Source organism: Mesocricetus auratus, unplaced genomic scaffold, assembly GCF_017639785.1.
Source record: "Mesocricetus auratus isolate SY011 unplaced genomic scaffold, BCM_Maur_2.0 Super-Scaffold_100011, whole genome shotgun sequence".
Classification (NCBI taxonomy): Eukaryota; Metazoa; Chordata; class Mammalia; order Rodentia; family Cricetidae; genus Mesocricetus; species Mesocricetus auratus.
In genome coordinates, this window is record NW_024429195.1 from 57,123,653 (window position 1) to 57,149,845 (window position 26,193).

The window sequence follows — 26,193 nt, forward strand, 5'->3', positions numbered from 1 at the left end:
AATGGAAAGACCTCCCATGCTCTTGGATAGGTAGGATCAGCATAATAAAAATGGCAGGCAATCTTGCCAAAAACAATCTACAGATTCAACACAATTCCCATCAAAATACCAGCACAATTCTTCACAGAACTTGAAAAAAATAATAAACTTTATATGGAAAAACAAAAGACCCAGGATAGCCAAAACAACCCTGTACAATACAGGAACTTCCAGAGGCATCACCAGTCCTGACTTCAAGCTGCATTATAAAGCCAGAGGCCTGAAAACAGCTTGGTATTGGCACAAAAATAGACAGGTAGACCAATGGAATCAAATTTAAAATCCTGATATTAACCCACCCACCTATGAACACTTGATTTTTTACAAAGAAGGTAAAATTATACAATGGGAAAAAGATAGCATCTTCAATAAATGGTGCTAGCATAACTGGATGCTGGCATGTAGAAGACTGAAGATAGATCCATGTCTATCACCATGTACAAAACTTAAGTCCAAATGGATCAAAGACTTCAACATAAATCCAGCCACAATGAACCTCTTAGAAATGAAAGTGGGCAGTACCCTTCACCGTACTGGTACATCTGTTCCACTATGTTCATAGCAGCATTATTTGTAATAGCCAGAACCTTGAAGCAACCTAGATGCCCCTCAACTGAAGAGTGCATAGAAAAAATGTGGTACATTTACACAATGGAGTACTACATGGTGGGAAAAAAGAATGGAATCCTGAAATTTGCAGGCAAAAGGATGACGCTAGAAGAAACCATCAAGTGAGGTAACCCAGTCACAAAAAGACAAACACAGTATGTACTCACTCATATATGGATTTTAGTCATGAAACAGGGGAGTGCCAGCCTATAGTCTCACTGCCAGAGAGTCTGGGAAACAGGGAGACCCTAAGAGAGATATGCATTGTACCCCAGAGAAGTGGAATGAGCCAAGAACTCCTCACCAGCTTTGGAGCATGGTGGGAGGGCAGAGGGAGATGGGAAAAAGAAAGGGGGAGAAGAGGAGGAAAGAGGAGGACATGGGGAAACAGGAAGTTTAAGTTGGGAGAAGAATAGTGGAGAGTAGGATGAGACATACCATAATGGAGGGAGCCATATTAGGTTTGAGGAGAGATCTAGCACTAGTGAGATTTCCAGAGATTTACAAGGATGGCACCAACTGGCAAATTAAGCAATAGTGGAGAGAATACCTTACATGTCCTTCCCTGATAATTTGACTGACATTAACTTGTATGCCATCCTAGAGCCTCCATAAAGTGGCTAATGTAAGCAGAGGCAGACACCCACAGCTAAAAATTGAACTGAACTCATAGAAACCAGTTGCAGAGAGGGAGGAGCAATGAGCAAAGGGGTCAAGACTGGGCTGGTGAAACCCACAGAAGTAGCTTACCTGAACAAGGGTGAACTCATGGACCCCAGACTGATAGCTGAGAGCCCAGCATGGGACTGATCCAGACCCCCTGAACATGAGTGTCAGTTAGTAGGCCTCAGCATTCTTTGGGGCCTCAGGCAATAGATAAGAATTTATCCCTGACTTCCAAATGGACTTTGGGAGCCCATGCCACATAGAGGGATGCTCTCTCAGCCTAGACACATGGGGAAGGGCCTAGACCCCGATCAGGGACGATATGACAGACTTTGGATATCCCCCATGAATGGCCTCACCCTCCCTGGAGTGTGTAGTTGGGATTATTTTGGGGGTGGGAGGGTGGGGGGAACAATGGAGGAAGAGGGAAGAGGGCAGAGAGAGGGAGCTGGGATCGACATGTGAATCAAGCTTGTTTCTAATTCAAATAAGAAATTAAATTTAAAAATATGCAAAGTTCATAGTAAATAACAAAATAAATAATTTGCATGAAAAAAGAAGACTCTTGTGGAGTAACTAAACCACTTTCTGAGTGGGTTTGAACCATGATCCATATAATTGAGTTTTATGGCTGGCAATGTAAACCTTGTTTTGTTTTGTTTTTTTAATTGTTTGTTTTTTATAAAAGGTAGGATCACAGAGTTCATAGGCCCTAGGGTAGAATCTACTACTGTTATTTTTTTGTGATTACAGATCAGCAGAACTGATACTGAGAAAATGACTTTACTACTTACTCAAAGTGACCTACAGACTCAACATAATACCCATTAACCCTTCAATGATGCTATTCACAGAAGTACAAAAAAATTATGTTATTTGATAGATGTTCATCCTGTCAATGTACCTTCTGAATATTTAATTTTATACACATAGACCTGAGATGCTCTCATCCTTGGTCAGTAAACCTCTTTTTCAGTGGATAGCAGTCAGTTGTGAGAAGTATTAACCTCTCAAAGAGCTGAAAATAAGAGTCTCAATGCTTAGCCCCAAATGGAACATTTATGCTAACTATATGACCTCTAAGTTTCAGAAAATATTGATAACAAAGAGGGAAAGGGAAGAATATATAGCTGGAGGATGGCAGGAAGTGTGGTGAAATGTCTTCTGTAAATGACTTGGGAATGACATTCATGAACTCAGAGCAGCTGTAGTCACCTGTACAAGACCTGTGCAAAAGCAAGTCTGCCAAAACACAAGCACAGTTAGAAAAGCTGATCTTTGTACCAACCCAACACCGAAGGGTTATTTGTACTTCATAGTTGCTGAGTTAGGATTGTTGTTTATTGAAGATATGGCAACAGGCTTGTTATGCCCCAGTGGACACACCATGTCTATGCACTAGCACTAGCTGGACTTATTTGGGAGACAGAGACAGACAGGCAGACAGAGGCGGGAATGGAGAGATAGAGAGGATCTACTAAGAAGCAAAAGAAATATGACAAGGGAAAAATGTATTAATACAGTTATTCAAACAAAGGACAGGAATGCATTGGCAGACAAATTTAAACACTTGAAATACATGAAAAATATTTAAAGGGGAACATGAATACATCAATGATCAGAATGAAAAATGTGAACAAAAACACTTTCCAATAGATATAAAAGCTCTAGGTAGGAACCAGTTTAACTTAATATTTAAGGGGGTTACATAAGTTTTATTTTTAGGAACAGTGCTTGCACTGCCTGTGTTGTTTGAGGATTCCCATAGTACCCATATGGCCAACAACTCATTAAGATGCAACTTATTCTTGGTACTAATGCTTTATTTGGTAGTGTGATATGGACTGTTGGGCCTTGTCTCCTCCATTACTTGGTGAGTTCATTTATATTATCCTCATTTGCACATAAATTCAGGAAGTTTCTACTTTATTAGGTTTTTCACATGATCCATAAAATGACCCTTAATATAGTCTGCCCCTCCCATAATGCATCCATCATCCCCTTCTTCTCTCCATCTCCCCATTTGATTCCAGTACATACCCATCATCAATTCATACTTCATACTTACATATTCTATTTCCCATTCCAAGGGAAATCTGTCCCTCCCCTTTAGCCCTTTATTTTATACCTAACCTCTGTGATCCTACAGGTTGAAGCCTGCTTATTTTGACATAGCAGCTAATATTCACATATAAATGAATACTTACTATATTTGTCTTTATGGGTCAGGATGACCTCATTAAAGATGATTTTATCTAATTCCAGCTATTTGAAAAATTCATGATGTCATTTCCTTTTTTTTATTTAATGTTCAGTTTAAATTTAGATAAAAAACAAGGTTGTTTCACAAGTCATATCCAGGTCCCTCTCCCTTTTCTCCCCTACTCCCATGCCCTCCCCCCACCCCCCCATTATCCTCTCATTTCCCCAGGGAGGGTGAGGCCCTCCATGGGGGTGCCCATAGTCTTTCATTTCATATAGGGAAGGGCCTAGACCCTTCCCAAAGAGTTCAGGGTGAGAGTGCACCTCACATTGTTGGATGGGAGTCCAAAGTCCGTGTGTATACTCGGGATGGGTACTGATCTGCTGCCCAAGGCTCAATAGATTACCTAAGGCTCCTCACTGACACTCACAATCAGGGGGTTTTGATCAGCCCCATGCTGGATTCCCAGGCTGATGCCTGGGATTCAAGAGTTAACCTTTGTCAGGTCAGCTGTTTCTGGGGGTTAAACCAGCCCAGTCTTAATCCCTTTGGTCATCAGTCCTCCCTCTCTGTTACTGGCTTTCTTGAGTTCAGCTCAGTACTTAACTGAGGGAGTCTGCCTCTTCTTCCATCAGCCACTGAATGAAGTTTCTGTTTCCCAGACTCTCTGGCCATAGGGTTGTAGGCTGGCACTCCCCAGATCTATGTCTAAAATCCATATATGAGAGAGTACATGCAATGTTTCTCTTTTTGTGACTGGGTTACCTCACTCAGGATGGTTTCTTCTAGTGTCATCCATTTGCCTGCGAATCTCAGGATTCGATTGTTTTTTCCTGCTGAATAGTACTCCATTGTGTAAATGTGCCACATTTTCTCTATCCACTCTTCTGGTGAGGGACATCTAGGTTGCTTCCAAGTTCTGGCTATTACAAATAATGCTGCTATGAACATAGTGGAACAGACATCTTTGTTGTATGAATGGGCATCTTTTGGATATATGCCTAAGACTGGAGTCCGTTGTTATGTCCGCCTTTTCATTTCTGATTTTGTTAATTTGCATGTTCACTCTCTGCTGTTTGGTAAGTTTGGACAAAGGTTTGTCTATCTTGTTGATTTTCTCAAAGAACCAACTCTTCATTGCATTGATTCTTTGTATTGTTTTCCTGGTTTCTACTTTATTGATTTTAGCCCTCAATTTGATTGTTTCCTGGCGTCTACTCCTCCTGGGGGAGTTTGCTTCTTTGTGTTCTAGAGCTTTCAGCTGTGCTGTTAATTCTCTAGTATAACTGTTCTCCAGTTTCTTCATGTGGGCACTTAGTGCTATGAACTTCCCCCGTAGCGCTGCTTTCAAAGTGTCCCATAGGTTTGGGTATGTTGTGTCTTCATTCTCATTGAATTCGCGGAAGTCTTTAATTTATTTTTTTATTTCTTCTTTGACCCAGGGATGGTGCAGTGGAGCATTATTCAATTTCCATGAGTTTGTAGGTTTTCTGTATTTTGTGTTGTTGTTGAATTCTAATTTTAAAGCATGGTGGTCTGATAAGATGCATGGAGGTATTCAAATTTTTTTGTAGCTGCTGAGGTTTGATATGTTGCCAAGTATGTGGTTGATTTTTGAGAAGGTTCCATGTGGTGGTGAGAAGAAGGTATATTCTTTTTTATGTGGATGAAATGTTCTATAGATGTCTGTTAATCTCAGTTGGGTCACTACTTCTATTAGACCCTTTGCTTCTTTGTTGAATTTCTGTCTGGTATTCCTGTCTAGTGGTGAGAGTGGTGTGTTGAAATCTCCCACTATAACTGTGTGGGGCTTTAGATGTGCTTTAAGTTCTAATAATGTTTCTTTTACAAATGTGGATGCCTTTGTATTTGGGGCATAGATGTTCAGGATAGATTCTTAATCTTGGTTGGTTTCACCTGTGATGAGTATGTAATGACCTCCTTCATCTCTTTTGATTGATTTTATTTTAAAGTATAGTTTGTTAGATATTAGGATTGCTACCCCTGCTTGTTTCTTGGGTCCATTTGATCGAAAAAAATTTTCCCAACATTTAACTCTCAGGTAATGTCTATCTTTGAGGGTGAGGTGTGTTTCTTGTATGCAGCAGAAGGAAGGGTTCTGTATTTGAATCCATTCTGCTAGCCTGTGTCTATTTATGGGTGAATTAAGGCCATTAATGTTGAGGGATATTAATGACCATTGATTGCTCATCCTTCTTCGATTTGCAATGGTTGTTGTTGGTGGAATTATGTGTGGAATTTCACCCCTTTGTTCTTTTGGCTGTTGGTAGAGAGGGATTCTCTAATGCCTATGTTTTTCTGGTTGTAGTTAGCGTCCTTGGGTTGGAGTTTTCCTTCCAAAATTTTCTGTAGGGCTGGGTTAGTGGACACATATTGCTTGAATATAGTTTTCTCCATCTATAGTGATTGAGAGCTTTGCCGGGTATAATAGTCTGGGCTGGCATCCATGGTCTTTTAGTGTTGGTAGGATATCTATCCAGGACCTTCTGGCTTTCAGAGATTCCATGGAGAAGTCAGGTGTAATTCTGATAGGTCTGCTTTTATATGTTACTTGACGTTTTTCCTTAGCTGCTCTTAATATTCTTGTTTTATTCTGTATATTTGGGGTCTTGATTATTATGTGGCGAGGGGATTTTTTTTGTGGTCCACTCTATTTTGTGTTCTGTAAGCTTCTTGTACCTTCATTGGCATGTCTTTCTTAAGGTTGGGAAAGTTTTCTTCTATGATTTTGTTGAATATGTCTTCTGCCCCTTTGAGGTGGTTTTCTTCTCCTTCTTCTATACCTATTATTCTTAGGTTCGGTCTTTTCATGGTGTCCCATATTTCCTTGATGTTTTGTGTTAATGATTTGTTGGACTTAAGGTTTTCTTTGGTTGATGACTCCACTTCTCCTAGTGTATCTTCAACACTTGAGATTCTCTCTTCCATCTCTTCTGTTCTGTTGGTAATGCTTGTATTGGTAGTACCTGACTGTTTGCCCAGCTTTTCTATTTCCTGCCTTTCTTCAGATTGTGTTTTTTTTATTGTCTCTATTTCAGTTTTCAACCCTTGCAGTGTTTGCCTTGCTTCTTGCAATTTTCGGTTTATCTTTTTGTCCATTTGTTGCCTTTTATGAATTTTTTGGTTGGTTCTTTCTTCCATTTCTTGCATTTTTTGCTTTGTTTCTTCTTCCAATTCCTGTATTTTTTGGTTAGTTTCTTCTTCCATTTCTTTCATTTTTTGCTTTGTTTTTTTCTACCATTTCTTGCATTTTTTGCTTTGTTTCTTCTTCTGTTTCCTGCCTTTTTTTTGGTATGTTTCTTCTTCCAATTCTTGCATTTTTTGCTTTGTTTTTTCTTCCATTTCTTGCATTTTTTGCTTCGTTTTTTCTTCCATTTCCTGCCTTATCACCATGTACAAAACTTAAGTCCAAATGGATCAAAGACCTCAACATAAATCCAGCCACACTGAACCTCTTAGAAGAGAAAGTGGGTGGTACCCTTGAACGAATTGGTACAGGAGACAGCTTCCTGAACATAACACCAGTAGCACAGACAGTGAGATCAACAATTAATAAATGGGACCTACTGAAACTGAGAAGCTTCTGTAAGGCAAAGGACACAGTCAGCAAGACAAAAAGGCAGCCCACAGAATGGGAAAAATATTCACTAATCCCACATCTGACAGAGGGTTGATCTCCAAAATTTACAAAGAACTCAATAAGCAAGTCTCCAAAACATCAAAGGACCCAATTAAAAAGTGGGCTGCAGAACTAAATAGAGAGTTTTCAATAGAGGAGTCTAAAATGGCTGAGAGGCACTTGAGAAAGTGCTCAACATGCTTAGCCATCCGGGAAATGCAAATCAAAACAACTCTGAGATACCATCTCACTCCTGTCAGAATGGCTAAAATCAAAAACACCAATGACAGTTTATGCTGGAGAGGAAGTGGTAAAAGGGGGACACTCCTTCATTGCTGGTGGGAGTGCTAACTGGTTCAGCCACTTTGGAAATCAGTATGGAGATTCCTCAGAAAATTGGGAATAAACCTACCACAAGACCCAGCAACTCCAGTTTTAGGCATATATCCAAAAGATGCCCATTCATACAACAAAGATGTCTGTTCCACTATGTTCATAGCAGCTTTATTTGTAATTGCCAGAACGTGGAAGCAACCTAGATGTCCCTCACCTGAAGAGTGGATAGAGAAAATGTGGTACATCTACACAATGGAGTACTATTCAGGAGAAAAAAATAATGGAATCATGAGATTCGCAGGCAAATGGATGACACTAGAAGAAACCATCCTGAGTGAGGTAACCCAGTCACAAAAAGAGAAACATGGCATGTACTCTCTCATATATGGATTTTAGACATAGATCTGGGGAGTGCCAGCCTACAATCCCATGGCCAGAGAGTCTGGGAAACAGAAACGTCATTTAGTGGCTGATGGAAGAAGAGGCAGACTCCCTTGGTTAAGTACTGAGCTGAGCTCAAGAAAGCCAGTAACAGAGAGGGAGGACTGATGACCAAAGGGATTAATACTGGGCTGGTTTAACCCCCAGAAACAGCTGACCTGACAAAGGTTAACTCTTGAATCCCAGGTATCAGCCTGGTAATCCAGCATGGGACTGATCAAGACCCCCTGAATGTGAGTGTCTGTGAGGAGGCCTAGGTAATCTACTGCGCCTTGGGCAGCAGATCAGTACCCATCCCGAGTATACACACGGAATTTGGACTCCCATCCAACAATGTGAGGTGCACTCTCACCCTGAACTCTTGGCAAAGGGTCTAGGCCCTTCCCTATATGAAATGACAGACTATGGACACCCCCATGGAGGGACTCACCCTCCCTGGGGAAATGAGGGGATAATGGGGGGTTTAGGGGGACGGCATGGGAGGAGGGCAGGGAAAGGGAGAGGGACCTGGAACTGACTTGTGAAGCAACCTTGTTTCTTATCTAAACTCAAAGTGAAAAATAAATAAATAAATAAATAAAATAAAATAAAAAACAACTTCATGGAAATGATAGAGGCCCTCAAAGAGGATATGAGAAACTCCCTTAAAGAGATGGAAGAAAAAGCAATCCAAAAATGCAAGAAATGGAGCAAAAGACAAAGCAAAAATAGCAAGAAACAATTGAAACTGTACAAGGGCTGAAATCTGAAATAGAAACAATAAAAAAACATAGTCTGAAGGAATGCTGGAAATAGGAAAGCTGAGAAAATGGTCAGGTACTACAGATGCAACCATAACCAACAGAATACAAGAGATGGAAGAGAGAATCTCAGGTGTTGAAGATAAACTAGGAGAATTAGATTCATCGACCAGACAAAAATGTAAGTCCAACAAATCCCTAACACAAAATATCCAGGAAATATGGGACACTGTGAAAAGCCCAAACTTAAGAATAATAGGTATAAGAAGAAAGTGAAGAAACCCAACTCAAAGGGCTAGAAAACATATTCAACAAAATCATAGAAGAAAACTTTCCCAACCTAAACAAAGACATGCCAATGAAAGTGCAAGAAGCTTAGGGAACACCAAATAGAGAGGACCCAAAAAAATATACCCTGGACACATGATAATCAAGACCCAAAACATACAGAATAAAGAAAGAATATTAAGAGCAGCTAGGGAAAAAGGCCAAGTTACATATAAAGGCAAACCTATCAGTATTACACCTGACTTCTCCATGGAAACTATGAAAGCCAGAAGGTCCTAGATAGGTATTCTACCAATATTAAGAATCCACCGAAGCCAGCCAAGACTGCTATACCCAGCAAAGCTTTCAATCAATATAGATGAAGAAAACAATATATTCATGACAAAACCAGATTTAAACAATACATATCCACAAACCCTGCCCTACAGAAAATTCTGGAAGGAAAATTCCAACCCAAGGAAGTTTACATCCAGAAAAACATATGCAATAGTTAATCCCACTTTACCAACATGCAAAAGAAAAAACGGTGGATAGCCACATAAAATTCCAACAACAACAACCATTCCAAAACAAACAAGAATGAGCTATTAATTTTGCTCACTATTAATGGTCTTAAGTTGCCCCTAAAAAGACATAGGTTAACAGAATGGATTCGAAGCCAGAATCCATCCTTCTGCTGCATACAAGAAACACACCTCAGCTTCAAAGACAGACATTATTTCAGAGTTAAGGTTGGGAAAAGATTTTCCAATCAAATGGACCCAAGAAACAAGCAGGGGTAGCAATCCTAATATCTAAAAAAATTAGACTTTAAACTAAAATCAATCAAAAGAGATGAAGGAGGTCACTTCACACTCATCACAGGAGGAGTCAACCAAGATGAAGTCTCAATTCTGAACATATATGCCCCAAATACAAAACTATCCATGTTTGTAAAAGAAACAGCACTAAAACTCAAAGCACATATAAAACCTCACACACTTGTAGTGGGAGACTTCAACACCCCACTCTCACCACTCCACAGTATCATAAGACAGAAACTTAACAAAGACATGAAGGACCTAATACAAGTTATGACCTAATTGGGTTTAACAGACATCTATAGGATACTCCATCCAAACACAAAAGAATATACCCTCTTCACAGCTCCACATGGAACTTTCTCAAATATCAACCCCATACTTGGCAACATAGCAAACCTCAACAGTTACAAAAGAATTGGAATAACTCCATGTATTTTATCAGACCATCATGCCTTAATGTTAGAATTCAATAATAACAAATCGCAGAAACCCTGCAAACTCATGGAAATTGAATAATACACAATTGCAGCACTCCTGGGTCAAAGAAGAAATAAAAAAGAAATTAAAGACTTTCTAGAATTCAATGAGAATGAGGACACAACATACCCAAACTTATGGGACACTTTGAAAGCAGTGCTAAGAGGAAAGTTTATATGAAGAAACTGGAGGATAGTCACACTAGAGAATTGACTTCACAACTGAAAGCTCAAGAACAAAAGGAAGCAAACTCACCCCCAGAGGAGTAGATGCCAGGAAATAATTAAATTGAGGGCTGAAATCAATAAAGTAGAAACTAGGAAAACCATACAAAGAACCAAGGTAACAAAGAATTGGTTCTTTGGGAAAATCAACAAGATAGACAAACCTTTATCCAAACTTATAGTATGAACATGCAAATTAAAAAAATCAGAAAATGAAAAGGGGGACATAACAACGGACAGTTAGGAAGTCCAAAGAATCATCAGGTCATATTTTGAAAAGCTGTTTTCCACAAAATTTAAAAATTTAAAGGAAATGAACAATTTTCTGGATAAATATCACTTACCAAAATTAAATCAAGAACAGATAAGCAATTTAAATACTTCTATAACACCTAAGGAAATAGAAGCAGTCATCAAAATTTTCCCAGCCAATAAAAGCCCAGGGCCAGATGGCTTCAGTGCACAATTTTACCAGAAATTCAAAGACAAGTTTATACCAATTCTCCTCATAGTGTTTCAATGCAATAGAAGCAGACGTGTCTTTGCCAAACTCTTTTTACGTGACTTCAACAACATTAATACCCAAGCCACAGAAAGACACAACTAAGAAAGAGAACTTCAGACCAATATCCCTCATGAACATTGATGAAAAAAACTCAATAAAATACTGGCAAATCGGATGCAAAAACACATCAGAAAATTCAAACACCATGATCAAGTAGGCTTCATTCCAGGGATGCAGGGATGGGTCAACATATGAAAATCCATCAATGTAATCCACCATATAAATAAACTGAGAAACAAAAATCACATGATCATCTCACTAGATGCTGAAAAAAAACTCCAACACCTCTTCATGATAAAGGTCTTGGAGAGATCTGGGATAATAGGAATATACATAAACATCATAAAAGCTGTATACAGCAAACCAACAGTCAATATCAAACTGAATGGAGAGAAACTCAAGGCAATTCCTCTAAGATTAGGAACAAGGCAAGGCTGTCCCCTCTCCCCATACCTCTTCAATATTTTACTTGAAGTTTTAGCTAGAGCAATAAGACGACAAAAGGTGATCAAGGGGATATAAATTGGAAAGGAAGAGGTAAAACTTTCACTGTTTGCAGATGATATAGTTTACATAAGTGACCCAACAAACCAGGAAACTCTTATAGCTGATAAACACCTTCAGCAAAGTGGCAGGATACAAGATCAGGTCAAGAAAATCACTAGCCCTACTATATACAGATGATAAAAGGGCTGAGAAAGAAATCAGAGAAACATCACCCTTTACAATTGACACAAACAACATTTAAAATACCTGGGGGTAATGCTAACCAAACAAGTGAAAGACCTGAATCACAAGAACTTTGAGTCTTTAAAGAAAGAAATTAAAGAAGTCACCAGGAAATGGAAAGATCTCCCATAGTCTTGGATAGGTAGGATCAATGTAGTAAAAATGGCAGTCTTGCCAAAAGCAATCTACAGACTCAATGCAAATCCTATCAAAATCCCAGCACAATTCTTCACAGACCTTGAAAGAACAATTCTCAACTTTATATGGAAAAACAATAAAACCCAGGATAGCCAAGACAATCCTGCTCAACAAAGCAATGTCTGGGAGCATCACAATCCCTGACTTCAAGCTCTATTATAGAGATAGAGTGCTGAAAACAGCTTGGTATTGGCACAAAAATAGACCGGTAGACCTATGGAATCGAATTGAAAGCCCTGAGATTAATCCACAAACCTATGAACACCTAATTTTCAACAAGAAGCTAAAATTATACAATGGAAAAAATAGCATCTTCAACAAATGGTGCTGGCATAACTGGATATTGGCATGTAGAAGACAGCAGATAGATCCCTGTCTATCACCATGCACAAAACTTAAGTCTAAATGGATCAAAAACCTCAACATAAATCCAGCCACAATGAACCTGTTAGAAAAGAAAGTGGAGGTACCCTAGAACAAATTGGTACAGGAGACTGCTTCCTGAACATAACACCAGTAGCACAAACACAGAGATCGACAATTAATAAACAGGACCTCCTGAAACTGAGAAGCTTCTGTAAGGCAAAAGACACAGTCAGCAAGACAGAAAGGCACCCCACAGATCGGGAAAAGATATTCACTAACCCACATCTGACAGAGGAATGATTTCCAAAATTTACAAAGAACTCGATAAGCAAGTCTCCAAAGCACCAAAGGATCCAATTAAAAAGTGGGGAACCAAACTAAATAGAGAATTATCAACAGAGGAGTATAAAATGGGTAAGAAACACTGGAGAAAATACTCAACATCATTAGCCATTAGGGAAATGTAAATTGAAACAACTCTGAGATATCATCTTATTCCTGTCAGAATGGCTAAAATCAAAAACACCAATGACAGTTTGTGTTGGAGAGGATGTGGAGAAAGGGAACACTCCTCCACTGCTGGTGGGAGTGCCAACTCGTAATCCTCTATGGAAATCAGTATGGAGATTCCTCAGGAAAATGGGACTCAGTCTAACACAAGACCCAGCAATTCCACTATGAGGCATATACCTAAAAGACACCCATTCACACAACAAGGATGTCTGTTCCACTATGTTCGTAGCAGCATTATATGTAATAGCTAGATCCTGGACGCAACCTAGATGCCCCACTACTGAAAAGTGGATAGAGAAAATGTGGTACATTTACACAATGGAGTACTACTCAGCAGAAAAAAACAATGGAATCTTGAAATTTGCCGGCAAATGAAAGGCACTAGAAGAAACGACCCTTAGTGAGGTAACCCAGACACAAAAAGACAAGCATGGTATGTACTCATTCATATATGGATTTTAGATATGGATCAGGGGAGTGTCAGCCTACAATCCCAGTGCCAATGAGTCTGGGAAACAGGGAGTTTCCCAAGACAGATGCATGATACCCCAGAGAAGTAGAATGAGCCAAGATCTCCTGAGCAGATTGGGAACACTGGGGGAAGGGAGAGGGAGCCAGGAAAAAGAGAGGGGGAGAAGACAGTATGGGGGAGCAGGAAGGTTGAGTCAAAGTAAGAATAGTGGAGAGCAGCATGAGAGATACCATAATAGATCGAGTCATTATAGGCTCAAGGAGAGAGCTGACACTAGTGAGATCTCCAGAGATTTACAAAGATAACACCAACTGGCAAACTAAGCAATACTGGAGAAACTACATTAATAGCCCTTCCTTGATGATATGGTTGATGACTACCTTATATGACATCCTAGAACTTTCATCCAGTGAGTGATGGAAGCTGAGACAGATACTCACAGCTGAACACTGAACTGAACTCTTGGAACCTAGTGACAGAGATGGTGGAGTGATGAGCAAAGGGGTCAAGACCATGATGGTGAAACCCACAAAGACAGCTGACCAGATAAGGGGGAGCTCTGGAATCCCCGACTGATGGCTGAGATGCCAAAAGGGGACTGATCCAGACTCCATGAATGTAGTGTCAGTGAGGAGGCCACAGAAATCACTGGGGCCTTGGGTAGTAGATCATTTATCATAGTGTATGAATGATCTTTGGGAGCCCATTCCAAATAGAGGGATGCTCTCTCAGCCTGGATGCATGGAGAAGGGCCTAGGTCCTACCCTGGATGAAATGACAGACTTTGGAGATCCCCCCATGGAAGGTCTCACCCTCCCTGGAGAATGATGTGGAGATTGGGTGGGGACCTGGTGGTCTGCTAGAGGGACAAGGGAGGAAGGGTGGGAGAGGGAACTGGGATTGACATGTGAAGCATTCATGGTTCTAATTTAAATAAAAACATATATTGAGGGAAAAAAGAATTTTGTGGGGATTGTATTGATTCTCTATTATTGCTTTTGGTAGGGTTGATGTTTTTATATATTAATCTTACCAAGCATCAGCAGGGAAACTCTTCCAATCCTTTGATATCTTATTGCATTTTTTAATTCAATTTATTAAGTTATAAACATACAAGTCTTTCACTTGCTCTGTTACAGTCATCTTGAGATATATTATATTTTGAGGCTATTTGAAATGCTAGTGTTTCTGGACCTGGTACCAGAAGGTACTCTGGAGGCTACTAAAGGAGAAAAGTAAGCGTTACCATAGATAGAAACCATTCAATCTATAAAGGTGTTCTGCCTGAAGATACACTAGTGTGGTGGTGCCAGAAAACTTCTGAGAGTAAGCACGTTTATCTTATTTGATGTAAGGCCCTCTCCATAAATGGAACCCATACCAGATGCTGCTTGGGTAACCAGGAACTGGAAACAAGAGAGCCCAAGGCCGTAGGGGAAATTGAAATACTATAAAAGAAACAACAACCAAATTACATTCTACTATACTCCCAGATCAGTACCTTGCTGAAATTTCACCAGAGAAACTTCTTCCTACAGCAAATGGGAACAAATACAGTGACCTCACAGCCAGAAAATATGCAGAGTGAGAAAACTTAGAACACTCAACCGCAAATGAAATGTTTTCCTCAAATCCTTTCTTTCACAGAGTGGGGAAACCTGTGGAAGAGGAGACAAAAAGAGAGTAAGAGCCAGGATGGATAAAGGATACCAAGGAGGCAAGACTTTCTAAACATAGCAGAAGCAATGCATATAATGTATTCACAAAATAACAGCCAGCTGCACAAGTCCTGTACTTGTCTGTACTAGATAGGGTATTAGAGCTGAAAGGAAAGTAGACAAATGCCCCAATCTATAACCCATAAGCTATCTTTCATTGGTGACCACTTACAAATGGAAAATGAATTTTCTTCAAGAGAATCTTACTATGCATAGCCCTTATACCCAGAAGTAGATAGTCAACAGAAAACAAATTCAATGGCATCTTTGGATGATTCCTGTCATCATTTCGTATCAGGTTTTATGTATATTTTTGTTTTTATGTGTGTTTTTATGGCATCCCTGAGTATGCAAATGTCTCTGCTTCTATATCTAATTTTGTGCTTTTCTTTGGCTCTTTTCCTTGTGTTTGCTTATTTTATCTTATTCATATATGACCATTTTGTTTTATCTTATTGTGTTGTGTAATTTATTATCACTAAGAACAGAAAAAGATTGGGTCGAGATTAGAGTAGAAGTAGAGAGAAACTGGGGGGAGTAAAGAGAAGCAAAACAGTCACTATAATATGCTATATGAAAAAATCTACATTCAATAAAAGAAAAATACAGAAAAAATAAATTATTAAAAGGTGCTAATTACATTCTCAAGACATGGAAATTGTGATTTCTGAAGCAAAGAATAATTTTGTGTGTTTTACGAGAAGTTAGCCATGAGATATTAGAACCTATGCACACCAATGGGAAAATAATAAAATATCCATAGTGAAGAAATGGGGAGAAGAAGTACCGAATAAAATAAATTGGACAGAAGTACAATCATCTCAGTAACAAAACCAAGTGGTTGAACATAGATGGATAGATACAATAGATAGACAGACAGACAGATAGATGAGATAGATAGATGATAGATAGATAGATAAGTAGAGAGATAGATAGATGATAGATAGATAGATAGATAGATAGATAGATAGATAGATAGATAGATAATACACAAGTTATACATAGGTGACTACACAACTAACCAATCTCTCTCCTAAGATTTAATTCTCCAAGATGGCATGAGATTGCTCTATGTATGTGCCAAGTGACATGTATTCATTTTACAGGAATAATAGAATTATTATTTTTGTTCCAAATATAAAAAGCTAAATTATCTGATACTTTAGGAAGAAGAAAGAGAGACAACTTTGAAATCCCTGCCCGATCCCTATGATGACACACTGCTTAACATCTCTGTCTCAAGAATTCTTCAGAATAGCTCAGGAGAAATATAAGAATCACAACCTATAAAGTGCACAGATGCAGTATAATTGGCCAAATTCTTTATGATTCCCATGGAGTAATAAAATGTGAAATATAATGTATACCTAAGAAACAGCTGCACTAATTTTATATGTAGAAACTGACACTGAAAATTAAGTGAACAGTCTAACTGACTGCTATAAGGCATTAGTTAGAAATCCAGCAGGTAGCCTCTCAGACTTAGTCTGTTTCCATCCTGCCAGGGTGTAAAGTAAATTCTCCATTTAAGGCATCAGAGTGTCGCTTTTCATTATTTTTATCGTAAATGTGCCCAACAAATGACTAAGCAGAAGGTAAAGTCAATAAATACAGTGACATAAATAACTTGGAGTCAGGATCCTAAGGATTTATTCTTGGCTTCTTCAGCAACATGTTTGATGATCATTGGCAAGTCACTTAACCTCCTTGTACTGCAGAGAAAGTGAGGACAAAAGTGAATGCTCAGACATACTGTGAGATTCCATGACTAATACTGCTAACTAATTCAGAATGAGTCAGTGTCCATGTACCTCTGCCATAATTAACAGCATTATTAAATAGTCCTCAAGGGGCTATAAATACATGCCTTATACTCAATACTCAGAGTGTCGCCTGCTCTGTTTTAAAATCTATAGTGTTTTTCCTTCTCATAAAGTATATCCAGAAACAACTCTATTTTCACTTTATTTTCCCTACAGAACTTTTCTGCAAATCTCTTAAAGAGATGTATCTGTGGTGTGTATCATCACAGCTGCTGTTTCTCTAGAAAAATACCACGAGCATATTTTCCTCAACTTTGCTCCATCCAGTCTGATTCTATTAGCAATTAAGTCAACAGTGTCAAATGCAAATATGAATAATTATTCACCATTTTATAGCACTAGCATTTTATAGATCTTAATATACATTTATTTCTCTTGTAACCCCTGTGGTTGGATCCTACTCATACACACATTAACACATACACATATATATTTGTATGTATATGTATGTATGTATGTATATATATGGTGAATGTGTATGAATATATAATACATTTGTGTGTGAAAAACAGAGAAAATAGACTTATTCATTGTAACCACAATGGGAAGAGGAACAAAAATAAAAGTGTCTGTCGTCAGACTGCTGATATGAAGTTTAGTCTTACTAGAAGATAATAGGTATGAACAACTAAGAAATTCTGGGTAAAGTATGGCTCCATCAAATTTGGAGTGTTCCAGTGTCCATTATTTGGACCTTCCTGATAGTCTAGTCCATTGCCTTTATTGCCACAGTTATGCTCTCCAGCTCTAGGCACTTTAATACCATGAATATATTGATAATCTTACATTTGTCTTTGAGCCCCAGTTTCTTGAAATACTCTGTCACTTAATTTTTCAGCAGATACTGTAGACTTCCAGATATAAACTGAACTGTAGTGACCAATGATCTTTTAGTTTTCTCAGTTGCCCAAGCCAAAAGTGTTATGTTTCTTTTCTTTTTCTAATCTGTTTTTTTGCATTCCAATCCCAGTTCCCCTCCCTTCTCTCCTCCTGTTTCCCCCCTCCCTTCTCCCATATGCTCCTTAGAGAAGGTAAGGCCTCCCCTAGGGTGTCTACTAAGTCTGTCCCATCATCTCTTTGAGGCAGAACCAAGGCACCTCTCAACCCCCCACACTCCTATGTCTAGGCTGAGCAAGTCTCCATATGCTGTCTCCATATAGAATGACTCCACCAAGTCAGTTTGTATATTAGAGTTAGATCTTGGACCCATGCCAGTAGCCTCATATATTGTCCTACACCATTGTCACCTATATTAAGGGAGTCTGGTTTGGTTAACAAATCTATCTCTGCCGCTCAGCAGTCCCTAATGATATAATCTTAAAAACATGACCCCAGACTAGAAAATTCTCATTTCCTCTTCTACTGTCCCACTTGCTCCAAGACTATATTTGTAGCATACTGACACTTCTATTTCTCCTTTTTGACATCTACCCTGAAGCCAAAAGAATATCATGGCATGCCATTCTAGCCATGTTATCTCATGTACAAATTTTCCTAATGATTTTTCAACAAATACTCCTGCAGTCTACCTACAAATTCCAAAGCTTGGCATCATCAATTTCTTGAATCCCATCCATTCCAGAATGGCTGGTACAGTCACAGCGGCCTTTTCTTAAGCAACAAAGCATACAGTGTGTCCCTTCTCTCTGCTGGGATGCTCCACATTCTGCCATTGTAGCACTCAAGGGAGATTTACTTATATGCCCTATGTCCCCTTACTTTATCCCTGCAGCAGAGGAGTCTCCAAAATATCCTAAGAGCAAAGCCTCAGCCTCATCCCTTTCTCTCTCTTGTACAAAATAGTATATTCTACTAATTCTCCAGCATTTACTAGAAAACCCTTAATCATAAAAGGCACAGACCAAATGAAGTTATTGATATGAAGAGATATGTTAAAGTGGTCTGGATAAGGTCCATAATAGCAAAGTTTCCATTATACCTCTTTGCATGGTCACTTCACTCCTTCATCAGAGCTGTTTTTAACATATTTCCTTTAAATGTCCAATTAATACTCTTAGGTTATTTGGATGTCTGGTGGTCCTGTATAGTTTTCACTACTTATTGAGCTGTTGTGCTGTCCTTCATTCAGTAAAGCTCTTGCATTTTGTAGGATACCTTAACAAAGCAATGTATACTTCATAACAGTTTTTAAGGCAAATAATCTGGCTGTCTCCAGTACACATATAGAAACAGCAGAGTTGAAAATCCTGCCACACACATAATATATATATATTATGTTTTATGTAGAATTATTTGACTCAGTGTTGGAAATAAATTGTCTATTGTCTTTGGCCTGATCAGTAACTGGACAGTTTTATTTATTTATCACAATTTAGCTCCTAACCACATATACTATATATGTATATATCAATATAATATTCTTAAAATGTCTATTCTCTCCTTTTTAAAGAATATGCTCCTTATTCTTTAAAAATAGACACACACATAAAATCACTTTTATAACTGAGTAACTCAACTGTGTTTTCAACTTGATGGCCAGGATCCCAATTCAAAATCCATAACATAGCAAGACTTGCCTTGCATATTCTGTGTCGTATGGGTCTATAGATGCTACAAATTCCTTCAATGTTATTGTGTGAGGATTTAGAAAAACCACTTCCATTTATTTATCAGCTATCTCTTGAGTATCTTGTGTAAGCTAGGCACTGTTCTAGGAATACAGTAATAACCACAGACAAAAACAGCAAGGTCATTGTTTTTTTTTTTGGAGCTTAAGAGAAGTAGGAGAAGCAAACTATAAACAATCTAATTAAAGTAAAGTATTTGATAAAGTTGAAAATAGAGTAGTGAATTAGAGGCTCCTTTCAATTGGTCATTGAGTTTTTTGTTTGTTTTGTACTGTATACTGTTAGGATTATGTGATTAATAAAATTACGGGCACACCATATTCCATGTGGAATGTCAATGCTCTGTTGAAGGAGCATCAACCAATTCTAGTCGGTCTTCATTTCTTCTCTTTGATTTTTTAAGAAAAGAAATATGATGAAAGTCACAGCCTTGTTTCTGAACTGTGGGCATTTTTATTTGATTGTAAGGGTAATAAATATTATTTATTCCTAGATCCCCCTACCATGTGCCAGGAACAATCCCTTTCTAAGTCACAACAACCAACATCATACCCAGGACTTGCTTAAACTTCCTTGTGCTACACAGTCACCACCAGTAGAGAATTTCTATGGATAACTTCCCCAATCCACAGTTAACATTTGTAGAAAAACTGTCTTCATGATTATGCTAGCAGAAGGCCATTTCTGTAAATGTTAGGTGAGATGGGAGAGAAACAAGCAACAGAAAGATGAAGTGATGGCATTTATAAAGGAATCCATCAATTAGAGCAGACATTGCTTGAGTAAATATTGAACATACATGTATCACAGCTTCCTCTAGCATGCATTAAACAGCTAATTATTCAGAGAAGTTCTCAGTTGATAATTTGATGTAAAAATTTGACATTCGTTATGTCTACCCTTTCATTTAATTGCAAATTAGAATCCCAAGTGTATGTCTTTAAATTATTTCTTCACAACGTTTGATGAGATTTATCAGATTAGGAAGGAAAATTGCTTGTAGACACAGACTCCTGCAGTACATTTTAGCCAACCAGTGTCAGGGCCCATAAAGATGGCTGTGCTCCATCTTGGCTCTAGGTCAGAGAATGTAAAAGTGTCCTTAGTAATTTATAAGACCTAAAGGTCTAAGGTGAGGCTACTATAGGATGTTTTGATCTTGGTCGTGGATGTCTTATCTAAATAGCAACAGACTTGGTCTGAGATGTGGTTACGCTTGACCCTCAAGGCCAGATAATGGGAAACTGAGTCTAAGGTGTGGTTACCAAATGTTTGGAGAATTAAGGTTGTAAGTCTGTTTGTTCCTTGTACATGATAAAAAAGTCTTTTGCCATGCCCCCCTTTGGGTACTTAAGAATGTTGAAGAATAAACTTGGGACATCCAGTATTCACTGGATTGCCCTGCTGACTCTAGTCTGTATGTTGTCTGTCCTTTTCTTAAGTGCCTTCTTCACCTGCTTTCTCAATCCATACTATCCTTCTCATGTATTAACCAGGCAAGCCGGCAGGATCCAACTGAAGCCCTACAAAGAAGAGTTAAGCAGTCCAGTCATTGGTTTGCCTAACAACATCCTTCCACTACACATAAATGTGCAAACCCAGTTTAATCATTCACTCTCTTTTTGCAGGAATTTCAAATATGAAGGCCTAAAGGGGAAAGGGAAAAACTATTGTTTATAGTATTTTTCAGAGCAACCTTAAAAGTCAAGAATTGCACTGAAGATGTCTGGCTCAATTCCAGAACTTTCAGCTTCATAGGCTGCTGCTGTCCCCATATGTATAATTATCATTTATAATTAGCGTGGACATCAACTTTTATGTATAGCTTAGGCCACTCACATGTCAAGTGTGTTAGTAAATCTTCAAAGGAACTGGACTTGTGGAGCCTTCCCCCTAAACTGCTCCAAGATAAAATGTCATAGACTTCTCTTCACTGCCATCTTGTGGTGAATTTTTCAAAGTGAAAACATACAGTCCTGGAAAGTACCTGTTTCTAACTTCGTTAAAACAAAGATTTTCAAAGGCAGGGCTTGTTTTGAGAATAGCAGGTAATCTTGTAATAACATAGATTAATCTTGATCGTTTTATAAAAACACCCTTCATAGCAAATCACTATTTAAGGTAAACATGTTCTTTTTTCTCCTAATTTCTCTAAGTGCTTTGATTGACAGGGAAGAAAACAAAACAAATATTTCCTATATAATAAATGTGACATCCATCATATTAATTCAACACCATTCTCAGTTTCAATGATTACTTTCTAACAAACTTAAAATCTAAGAACTGAACAAATATTTACTTAATTAGAAATTATATTTGGCACAAGAAAAGTTATGATATTAGGTATCTGATACATAGGTAATTAATTATATTGTCTTTAGAATGACAACAAGCAATTGATAAGTAATATGATGTTATTAAAATATTTGAAAAGTCCCTCTGTGCCTTTCAATATGAATTAGTTATTTTCTCTAAGAAAAACAAACACTTATTTTCACGCTGGAATAAACTGATTTGATCATGGCTTATAATTTAAAGGGTATGACAATCTAACAAGACCATCAACGTAGAGTTTTGCTTAATTGCAGTGTTGGTTTAAATATTGATACAAAAATTTTGACAAAAGACTACTGATACTTCAAATTCGTAGACCAGGGGTTAGTGACTTTTCTCATTGCTGTGGAAAAAGGAGCTGACAACTTAAAGAGAAAGGTTTACTGTGATTTATATAATTGAGGAATATAATTCATTGTGGTGGGAAAGGCACCAAAAGCATGAGACATCGATGTTTCTGCCACAGAGATGTAAAGTTGAAAACTGGTTCACTTCTCTGTTTTATTCATTTCAGGACCTCAGCCCATGGAACACTCAAGGTGGTTCTTCTCACATCAATTAATCTGATTGAAAACCTACCTCCAGAACTTTGTCACTCAGGAAACTAGATCCTCACAATTTGACAGTCAGTAATAAACATCTATAGAAGAGAAATTTGCATAATTCTAGTTCATTGAAAACTCAACTTTCCAAAATGTTATTAGATACTTTTATGAGTGTCTAATACCTGTATTGTAACTACCTATATTGTGAAGTTGAAGTAAAGTTGGCTTTTTAAGATGGGCTGGGAATCTTTGCTTCAAACATGACTGCACAACCTAAGAAATTTTTGTTGTTGTTGGAAAGGTTTTTATTTTCTTCTTCCCAAGATGTGCAAGAACACTGTGTTTCCCAGTTTCATTTATTCCTTTGAGAAAAAAGTGCTATCTTCCTGACTCTCAAGGCTAAGTTAGCCATACATGGACCCAGACAATACAGGATGTAAAGATTGATGACTGATTCCAATTGTACCAGGTAACATGTTGACTGCCATCAGAGAAGAATATGTAAATTCAATCCAAGTCTGAGTTGGGAAACACCCTTAATTACAAAGTTCACTCATCTTCATCATTTTCACTGATTCTCCAAAGAGAAGGATGTGGCAGTGGTTAGTGTGTCATCCTTGGACCAAAGACACTGTAGTCTTCAATTTCTATGAGCCTGGTCAATAACCATGCAAGAAATTAACTCAGCTAAAAATCCCTGAATATGCTGGGGAACTGTCTACAATAAATAATAATTATGAAAACAATGATAGTTATATGAGTTCAAAGTCCATGAAAATAGACAAAGGGAGCGCTGCCATGGGTGACGTTATTGTCAATCCACTCCTACTACAGGATGTCTAAATTCATATGAGCACTCACGGGCATTCATATTACAATGAATTCTAAAACATATGCATTGTGTCTCACACTATATGGCATGATCATTCATTATAACACTCTAACCACAGTGGATATGGATGACAAAAATTTTCTTTTGAATTGCCACTCATTTCTCTGTAAGGCACATTTGTCTTTCATTTCAGTCTGCCCCAAGTATTTCAAAGTTTGTGCTTTAATGACTTTATGAAGCCCTTTCCACTATGCCTTTGAGGTGCCCCCCCATTTTCTTAATGGGTGAAATACATTTAAATTATCTGTGAGATGTGGTTGTTCTTCCTGCGTGCTGCCCTAGGATATATGAGACTAGAAGCTGTATCAAAAATAGTCTTAATTTACTTGCTAACACTCACTCTCTCGGTAGGAATAATTTTGATTAGTAGGACAAGGGGCTTTCTCATTGCTTTCCTTCACAGGCAAATAATGCATTGCAGTTGTGTCTCTCTTTACAGAGCCTGGGAGCCCTCAGATTCATTGTCTAATTAATTCTCCTAACACTGCAGTAGAGTAGCACTGGGGAGTAAATTCCCATTCTAAATCTAGGGATATTAAATGGCTTCTAGTATGTCACCATGTCAGTAAAAGGCAGACGTGAGGAAACTGCTTGAGGCTGGCTTTTATTGCAGTTGTGGCTCATTATTTATCATATTACAAGAAAGTCTTTGGAGATCACTAGTCCTAGGAGTTGAGAACCAAGCAACTTTCTTTGTGTTTAATTATAAAAATGTTCTTAAGATGGTCTTTTACAAAGATCAGAATACAAACCCATTACAGCAATGTAACATAAAGCTTGCTATTCTAATGATACATAGAATAGACTCACTCATGTTTTCTATAATTACATAACTATTTAGCATTCATTAGCAAGTGTGCAATATTAAGATTCATTAATAAGTGAATGTGGAATTGAATCACTTTATTCACTTGTTCCTTCTATTTATTATTAATAAGCCAGTCTAATCACCCTCTTCATCCCATGAGAACTATGCACTCAAATACATTTTAGTTCATTATTATAATGATGTATTTTTAAAAGTACTTTTGATATCCTTAAAGGAACAATTTAAATAACAATCATCTTATATGTATCATTTCTACATCTAAATATGATTCAATTCTATTTATAAACAAAAGGAAAAATATAAAGCCTTAAGAAGTTGTGTGCCCCCACACAGCAAGAAAATAACTATCTGAAGAATGCCTACAATGCATTTGATTATATCTCTAAAATTTAAATGTCAGAAATTTCTGAAGTACAAGGTTAGCATTCCATGAAAGACTGCAAGGTTAAATTTTTAGTTCAAGAAAGACTAAGGATTTTGAGTTAGAGTCAGTTACATACTTGAACTTTGAGATCTTTAGAAAAGAGATGCAAATTCATTTGGGATTTTCTTTTTGTAAGTTAGCGGATGTTAGATCTGAAGCAAAGTTTAAAAAATGCTTTTGAATTTCCCTTCTGCATAAACACTTATGCAAACAGTAAAGGTACAAGGTCATGTGTGTATGAGGAGCAATGCCCTAGTCACTGGTGGGTTGATGTCACTATAGCGCTGTCCAAGTCACCCTGGTGGGTTGATACCATCTCCTGGAACTGGAGAATCACTACTTTGCTGAGCTACAACAGCCCTGAAAGTCTAAAATTCAGGATGGCTCACAACTAAAATTTATATAATACAAATGCATTATATGGCATTGCTTCAACTTTTCATATGATATATATTTTAATTTGCTACATGGGTACTCTGTTTACATAATTTTCTCTCTCCCTCTACCTGCCCGAACACATCCTGTATCCACACCATTCCCTCTTAAATCCATGAACTCTTACTCCATAGTTATTATGACCACACACATGTATACTCATATGTACATGTGTTTAGGGCTGATCATGTGGGATTGAATAAATTATTAGGTGGTTTATTTTTGAGAAAACTAATTTTTCCTATCTCAGCAGTCACCAATTGACTGTAGTCCTTATTTTGGGAGTGAGGCCTTGTGAAATTTCTCCCATTCAAAATGACATGGTAATTTTTCCATTTGTGAGACATGAAGTTGCTTTCCTTGTCTTATTATTCTTAATTATCTTATCATTGTGGTGATCTAGGCACATTCTGAACATTATCAACAAAGAGGGCAAAGAAACCTTCCACAGGAACTCTCAGCCAAAACCCCCACAAAAAGATGAGATTTGGAGTATCCAGTTATGGTCATAAATTAGATCAGAAATCAATACAGATTACTGGAGATGCCTGACTTTATTTTCAGAGTACTCAATAAAACTCTGAAACAATTCTCTGGAAGAAACCCTAGATTTTCTATTATTCTCAGGACTGCCTTTATACATAGACCTAGAATAACATCACCTAAAATCTTGATCAACTTCAGATGTATGTTGCTGCAACTTAACAATGGCTCCTGAGAAAGTTATAGGGGAGAATCTCCTTTCTACAATCTAACACTTTTGAATTAATGATGAATAATATTTGATATCAGCAGCAATTATTGCTGGAAGGCCAAATATTCTTTCACATTTTCATTATGAAACTCCTGTCAAGAAATCTTGAGTGGTTTTGGAAACTAGAAATAAAAGAAAAATAAAATGTAGATTACTGAGGAAACAGCATAAGGTGATTTACCACAAGAGAGATGGAGGGTTACACCAGAAGTTGACAGAGCCATATGCAAAGTAATTAAAGTTCTGAAACCGTATGATCACTACTGTCGTACCTAACTCTGTCATTGTCCAATAAAAGCACCCATACATGATAAGCAAATAAATTAGCATAGCTATGTGCCTATAAAACTTATTATACCAGTGAACTAGATTTATTGGGTGGCCCATAGTTTACCAACACCTACATTAAAGTAGAAATAATGTTTGATATACCACAGACAATAGAGTCATTACTCAAACAAACTCTGGCAGTAGTTATCAAAAGAAGACTTTTTCTTATCTAAAAGTATTTATCTTCTCAAAAACAAGGCATTAAATTGACC